The sequence below is a fragment of the Hevea brasiliensis genome, unplaced genomic scaffold (genome assembly GCF_030052815.1).
Source record: "Hevea brasiliensis isolate MT/VB/25A 57/8 unplaced genomic scaffold, ASM3005281v1 Scaf667, whole genome shotgun sequence".
Classification (NCBI taxonomy): domain Eukaryota; kingdom Viridiplantae; phylum Streptophyta; class Magnoliopsida; order Malpighiales; family Euphorbiaceae; genus Hevea; species Hevea brasiliensis.
The window spans coordinates 11,947-20,175 of NW_026615214.1; the positions used below are offsets into that span (position 1 = coordinate 11,947).

The 8,229-nt window shown below is 32.7% G+C and overlaps 1 pseudogene; it reads left to right on the forward strand.

The window, feature by feature from the left end:
• Positions 1-2,904: 2,904 nt before the first annotated feature.
• Positions 2,905-4,951, forward strand: LOC131177630 (60S ribosomal protein L13a-2-like; annotated as a pseudogene).
• The last annotated feature ends 3,278 nt before the right edge of the window (positions 4,952-8,229 follow it).

The following is an 8,229-nucleotide window of genomic DNA, read 5'->3' on the forward strand; positions in this document are numbered from 1 at the left end:
AATCTCCCTTGCACTGACCAATGATGATGTTAGTGGTGGTAGGGACCCAGAATTCGGCCAGCAATGCGTAGGAGAGAGAGAGAGAGAGAGAGAGAGAGAGAGAGAGAGAGAGAGAGAGAGAGAGGAGCTTGCACGTGTGAGACAACAACTTTGGAGCGTCATTTCGATGCCATCCGGTGGGTTTTTCCAGCCTTCTTGGTGGCGTTGGAATCCTTGTGAACCCAACTTCAAAACCCAACCAACCTCGCCTGAAATGGTGGCAGGAGGAGAGAGAAAATGAGTATTTTTCAAGCTTTTCAACTAGATTCTAGCCAATCCAGCCTTTGGATTGGCAATCCGAGATTACTGATGAATTCAACGTGACGAAACCTTCAAGATGCGACCAATTCCATTCCAATCGGACACCATTTGAAAAAGGTAAACATCGAACGATACAAATTGCTCGGTGATATTTTCAAACTTTTTCGATCCCCATAAATTAAATATAGTTATATGATAATTATTAACAATTTATAGGCTCTGTTTAGGTGCAATCAGATCAATGATAACTCATTGACACTTGAGACTGAGTTTTCGGCCTAGTTTGGACGCCCGATGAGCTATCTCGAAAGATCGTCATGTTTACAGTTGGTTCCAGTATTTTCAAACGTTTCAGATGCGTTCTAGGTAGCAAAATAGGCAAAGGTAAAACAGAACTAAAATTGTGTAGTTTTTACCTAAGTTGTAGCTAGCTAATAAGCCTATAAAATATTCCTAGGTTTGGGAAAATGAGTAAAATGAATTTAATTAATATAAGAATGATGTAAAGGACCTCTATGAATATTTTCATAATTTTTAGAGCACTAGAGGTATTTATTTGGACTGTAGAGAAGTTAGAGACCCGAGCTGTTGACCTAGATTAGGTAGGCCCTGCGTGTTGTGTTTTGTTGAGTTTTCTTCAAAGAGTTAGGTCTAATTATAAGGGAGATTCTACCGAAATTTCGGCAAAACCTTAGAATTAGTTCTTACTTTTGCAATTTAAATTAATTAGTTAATTTTGTCAGTCTTTTGATAAAAGTCAATGTGTACATATAGGTAATCAGTGTCAGCCAGTCTTTTTCTTTCCAGCCAGCCAGTTGTAGTCGAGTCAATCAATTTGTGAGTTAGATGTTAATTATTTTTGTAATTTCAATATTATTTATATTTTTGGCATGTTTATGCATTTTATAAATATATTTACATACTTAGTTAAATAAATTAAAAGCATTCTTATTGTTGCATATTTATTGGTTGGTGATTATTTGTATTTGCTACTCTGAGGATAATTTGGAGCTTTGTGCATATGTGTGTGTTATATATGGTATATGATCGATATAGATTTGATGGGTAGTCATGGTTTGACTTAGTCTTGCTGAAACTCTATCTTTATGGATGTGAAAAGTCAGGGTGAGGTACAATTTTGAGTTGATCTCATTTGTTTTCGCATTTAAATTTAAGCAAAAGTCCGACTTGAGTTGAGTTCGCTGGCGAGATTTGGATTAAGAGAGCAGTTTAAGGGATCAATCCCCATATTTATATATTGATGTAATATACTGGGTGCCTATGTAGCTCAAAATTATCTTTTCATATAAATATTGGTGAGTTGCTTGTTATGTGTGATGGATGTGTATTACATCATAAGATTGCACAATTTTACATAGTTATAGAAATTGCACCTGTAATAAATATCTAAATTTACTAAGTTGAACACTCACTCTTATTCAATATTTTTGCCCAGGTTACAGGAAGAGAAATTTTATTTCAAAGTTTAATATGAATTTTTCCTCTATAGGTTATTGAACTGCTTAATTACTAATTTTTATCGTGATTATTTATTTATTTAATTTTTAGAGTTCTGTTATCATATTGGTGTATAAATATATTATTTTAAATAATAAATTATTTATGTTGAATATTAGAATTGAGGTAGACTCTCTTAATTATGTATATATAATAGTTTTTTGATTGAGATGATCTAAATTTAATAATAATATTTTATTTTTTTTTGTCTTATATGATGGTTTTTGAAGTTGAATTTGATTATGAGTTTGTGAATAATAAAACTTATTATTAACTTTGAAAACTTTAAATTGATTTAAATTTTAGTATTAATTCAGCCTATAAAATTAGATGGTGACAAATTAAATTCAGTTTTATGAATGCCCTGCTCTTTGCCATTTCAAAAGGTTCGCTCAATAAAGGAGGTGCGACATGGTACTTATAGCGCATGCCACGTGATGTAAGCAAGTTGGCTCACAGATTGCTTTGTATGTTGGCTCGCCATTTTTTTTAATAAAAAAAATAAAATTTTGATTCAAATAAAGGTGAAACACCAATACCAATTCGGTTAAGATTTGGGGTTTAAAAGAGATCAAAACTAACTCCTATAAATGATTTTGAGCTAATTCAGGCTCAAGATCATCGACTCGAGCTGATCACAAGTTCAACTGATTAGGCTCAACTCAATTCTAGGCTTCAATTCGTGGCTAGTTTTACTACCAGTTAGCGGTCAACATCTGTTAATTTAATTTAATTTGATTTGAAAATAAAAAAATTAAATAAATAAAATTTTTTACCAAATAAAATTGAACTAAATAAAAAAAAGTTGAATTGAATTGAAAATATTAAATTTTTAGTGTATTAAACTGAACGCTTATTTCAATTTATTAGTTTAATTTTTAGACTCATTTAAAATTTAATTTTAATTTTAATTTAAAATTTAATAATAATTAATTAAGAAATAAATTATTTTTTATTAAAATTTAGTCTAATTATTTTTTTTTTCAAAATATAAATAAAGCTGAATATATCAAATTTCTTAAAATAAAAAACTAAACTAAACCCAATTAAAAAATTTTAAACAAAATTCTCGAATTGTTGTTATTATTATTATTATTATTATTATTATTTCGTTCCAACGCAATTCTACTCACACACCGAATACTCCCGCCACCAGTTACGCTAATAAAACCCTAGCCACCTTCTGCTCATTTACCCACTTTGTATTGAAAGAAGCCAAGCGGGGGAGAGATGGCAAAAATGGTGTCCGGGTCGGGGATCTGTGCAAAGGTGGTGGTGGTGGACGCGCAGCATCACATGTGGTGGCGGTTGGCGTCGACGGTGGCGAAGCAGCTCCTGAACTGGCAGAAAGTTGTGGTGGTACGATGCGAGGAGATTTGCATGTCCGGAGGATTGGTAAGGGAGAAGATGAAGTACATGAGATTCCTCCACAAGCGCATGAACACAAAGCCCTCTCATTGACGCATTCACTTCCGTGCCCCTGCTAAGATCTTCTGATGTACCGTCCGTGGGTCCGTTCCTTTCTCTCTCTCACTTTCTCGAATTTAATTGATTTTAGTAATGCTATGATTTTGCATACGCCTTGTGTAGTTTAGTGCTCTGTTTGGTTGACGAGAAAATGTGAGAAAAAATGAGTATCAATTTGGATTTGTTGGTCTCTATTTTGACTATTTGTTTTGGTTCTGGAAAATGGATCGGTGAACTTGACCTCCAAAGAGCTTGGTTAACTCTCTCCGTTAAGCATTATGGTCAATTGATTGCTATTGGTGTTAGAATGAGTTTGGTATTTGTCTTTGTTTATTGGGTTTGGGTCTCACTCTGCTTTCCATTTCTGAAAAAATGGATAACAAAATTTGCTAAGAATCCGATTCAGCTAGGCTTTTAGGTGTTAAGTGCTGAAGAATTTTGGGATCATATTTGTTTTGCTATTTTGGTAGAATGATCCCACACAAGACTAAACACGGGGAAGCTGCACTTGCACTTTTGAAGGCTTATGAGGGTGTCCCTCCCCCAAACGACAAGATGAAGAGGATGGTTATCCCTGATGCCCTTAAGTGAGTGTTCCTAGTTTAGGCTCTGACTTGATTTGGATTTTTAGTTTATTTGGTATTGATTTTTTTTTTCTTAACTTTATTATAAAACTAGGGTGTTGAGAGTTCAGAAGGGACACAAGTACTGCCTGTTAGGCCGGCTATCATCTGAGGTTGGATGGAACCACTATGACACCATCAGGGTGAGTCTATAGTGCCTGGATTCTCTTGCCATGCTTATGTTCTTGGTTTAATTAGATGTACACACGGTGGCTGTTGTTTGAGTTTATTTTTTTATTCAAGTTGTTGGAATGGCAATATTTGATGGACTTGCTCGATGTGATATTGCCTTTATATTGTCAGTTTAATTATCATTAATTGTTTTTTCTTTTTATAATCATCTGGTTCTGAGGTAAATCAAATTCTATTAAATTGCTGATTAAGAGGGTTTTTTTTTTCTTATTCTTTTCTCTGTAAATAAGGTCGTAGGCAACTGTTTCTTTAGCACATTTGTTGTCTTGATTTTTGATCCCTTCTAGGTTATTCAATCTAGTTTGAGTATATGGCCATTTTCTTTCTATGTTTTGCCATTTTGGCTGCTTGTTTTTGGAATATTTTTGAACATGGCACAAGCTTCTGTTGGTATGTTCATTTTTGTTGGTTGTATAAACTGTTATTATAGTGTTTCAGCTTGGCAATTAAGTATCAACTCAGGGGAAAACGCTTTGTTGCCTTGTCTTCTCCTTTTTCTGCCATGTATAGCCTGGTGCAATTGATGAGAAAAGTATGTATGCAAATTTATGTCGAATTATCTTATTGTCCACAGGAGCTGGAGAAGAAGAGAAAGGAGAGAGCTCAAGCTTTGTATGAGAGGAAAAAGCAATTGAATAAACTCAGAGTGAAGACAGAGAAGGTTGCAGGGGACAGGCTTGGTTCTCAACTAGAGATACTGACTGCTGTCAAGTACTGAGGTTTTAGCCATTTAGTAACTTAGCTAATAGCTCACAATTTTGTTCAGGATTCTCAATGGATATTTTTATGGTTTTACTTTTGATAGAAGAAAGTGAAATTGGAATTACTGCCAAAACTTTTTTTTTTGGTTATTTAGTGGGTGTTTATCTAAACTAGCTTATAAGCTTTAAAAATAAGCTAACTTATTTATTTATAATAATTTTTGGACTTATGAGTAAAAAAAAAAAAAGAGTTGAGGGAGTCAGCTTTCATTTTGGTGTTTATAAGTTAATTTGATTAAATATTTTATTATATTATATTTATTTAATTTTTAAAATTTCATTATAAATATCATTTATTATCTTTTTTAGTCATTCTAAGATGCTTAAAATTTATAAGTTTAATTAGCTTATAAGCAATAATGGGTACTTATATGTTGATTTTTATAAGTTAAACACCCTCCTAGTGTGCCTTGCTACTTACTAAGATTTTGCCTATTTATTAATTATCAATTTCTACAAAATTTAGGAATGAAAATATTCACATTTAAAATAATAATTAATAAATTGTTTATTACAAAAAATTTAATAAGAGAGATACGTATTTATATGATCATGTTATTAATAAAAGAGATAATGCATAGACATTTTGATTATTGCAATAAACGAGAGGGAAATTCTTATTTTAAACTCATCTATAATATATTTAAGATATAACATATATTTATGTATAGTGATGATGGGATTTATATATGAAATGCAGATATAAAATTGATGGGATTTATATATTTGTACTTTAAATTTATAAGATATTATGTAGATCTCTTGTTGCTTTAAGATATATATTTCTTATAGGAGTTTGATAAAAATATATATATATAGTTCTCATAGGAGATGGAAAGTTAGCATTCTACGTATTCATAGAGAGGCAAATATGAATGTGGATTGGCTTGCATGGACATTTATTTATATGCCTCCAAAAAGGAATCCTCTTCTAAAAAGTTTGCTACTATCACATTTAAAAGGATGTAATAAAATTTGGATAAAAGGGCATAGTCTACCCTTAGAAATGGTATAATGGAACTTTCCTTTGAATTTCTTGATCAAGTATGCCAGTATATGATAGAAGTTAGTTGTTAGAGGAGCAATACTTTTAAATTGATTTGGGTGATTGAATTACAATTATACCCTCCAGTACATCCTTTAGAATTTTAAATTATGTTTGGCAGTGTGGGTCCCTTTTATGTGTTGGGAAGTTTCAGTTACATATTTGCCCCTTCCTCCATGCTTTTTTTAGGCTTTTTGGCTCTTCATTGCTTATTCTATGTGGAGATCAAAATATGCAGATGTAATTGGTTTAGCATTCTTTTCTTAATTTTCTGCTCTATAAAGATTAAAGCTACCATTTTTCTTTTTGATTGAAGATAAATACATCGAAATAATATTTTTCATGTAATTTTTGTAATGTCAAGGAAATTTCCATTGCATCTTAAATATGTTATCTTCATGTTTGCGAATAATTCTTATCTTTAGCATCATGTTCGACCGAACTTGGTTGTATGTCTTTGAAAACGTACTAGGCATATAACGCTTATTGCTGGTTTAGATTTTTCCAAATATGTGATTTGTGAGTTTTTTTTTCCTTTTCTATTAATTTTGTATATTGATTGTCTATTCTATAATTGTGTGCCATTGAATCTATAGATATTCCACTCTATTAAAAAAAAAATTTTAAAAATATTTTCCAATTTAAGAATATTGAAGACTTGTTTATTAGCATAAATGAAAAATGGGAAATTTGTTAACAGACGAGTTAATGAAAAATCTTGTAAAGTTCAGGGGTTTGAAAATGGATTTTTCTTAGAAAAGATAAATTATGTAGTGGATTATACTTAGTATCGGATTCATGACAAGGAAATGAAATCCCATATTAAAGTTGCAACAAGCTTTTTTTAAACTGAGTTTTCAAGATGTAAATATTAAATATTAGATATACCCATCTACAATGTTAAATCTAATAAATTTTAAATAATTTCATATTGTGATGGTTTGTTATGGAAGGTGGTATTTTTATATTAAAAATTCTGCCACAACGCGTAGGTTATTAACTAGTATACCATGGAAACAAACAGAAAAATCAGTGCCCAGTTAAGTTGTGCAGAACCTTCTCATATTATTCTATGGAAAATATTGTAGATGCATTGATGCATGCAAGACATTTCCTCAATTCACAAAGGTCGCCAAAATCCCATTAATGCCGATGAGAAATGGTTATTTTCTAGGCCATCTATTGTAGCTAAGCCATATATTATGACCTAAAAATAGAAGCTATATTTACTGGCTATTGTACTTTGTCATTGTTAACTCCGTAGAGTACAGCTCAATGGAGGTCACTTTGAATTGAATCTCCCTTCCTCTAATTTGGGGTCAAACTGGATTTCTTTAATACTTTGAATGTAATTTGAAAGTACATGCAACTGGAATCAAGCTTTGTAATCAAATCCATATTAAAAAAGAGTTCTACAAAGACAATCTAATGGTAAAGGTTTGAAGATCATGGAAGTGTTCCGCGTACTATCACAGGAATATTAGAACAAGACTACAGCCGTAAACAGTATCTGCTACAGAGAACATAAATTAATAAGAACAATAATCTACAGCCAAAAAGTTAGAGAATATCGCTGTAGTACATATCCATATGCAACAGTGAAAAAGACAGGATCCGTCAAAGATGATTTAGATACGTGTCTGTTCACCCCAATAGATAATCCTAGCAAATACTTAAAATAGGAAGTCTTCATTTCTCCAAAGACCCTTTCATAGGATCTCTCGCCAGTTCTGTCATCATGTATCAGTATATGAGTTCGCATGGTCCTGAATTGTATCTCCTCTCTTCCTCAGTATTTTTCAGTGTACACCCACTAAGGGGAAAATAATTAAACATCAGATGATGGGAAGTATAGCTAGTGAAGATGGTGTGCTGAAACTGGTTCATCCACGTAGGTATGTGGAAATTCACAGGCAGCCTGTAACTGCAGCTGAAATCCTGAAGAGGTATCCCAGGCACTCTGTAACTCGGCCAGATGTTTTCGAGTATCCTTGGGTTGTGGTAAAACCTGAGTCTGTCTTGAACCTAGGAAAAGTTTTCTTCATTGTTCCTAATTACACTCTCTACAAACTGATGAAAGCTCACAGGGAGAGAAACCAGGATTCTCCACACAAAAGTCAGTCTCCAAAGAAGCATGATAACCAGAAAATTCAAAATCAAGACTCTCCAATAAATTCACAAGCTGGTTCGACGCCAAAACATCGAAACTGTCACGGACAAGTTAACCAATCACCTCCTACTACATGCTGTATTTGGATACCTTCACTGGATCAAGAACGTGATTTGAGAACCAGAAAACAAAACAAAGTTGTTGCTTGGCCTG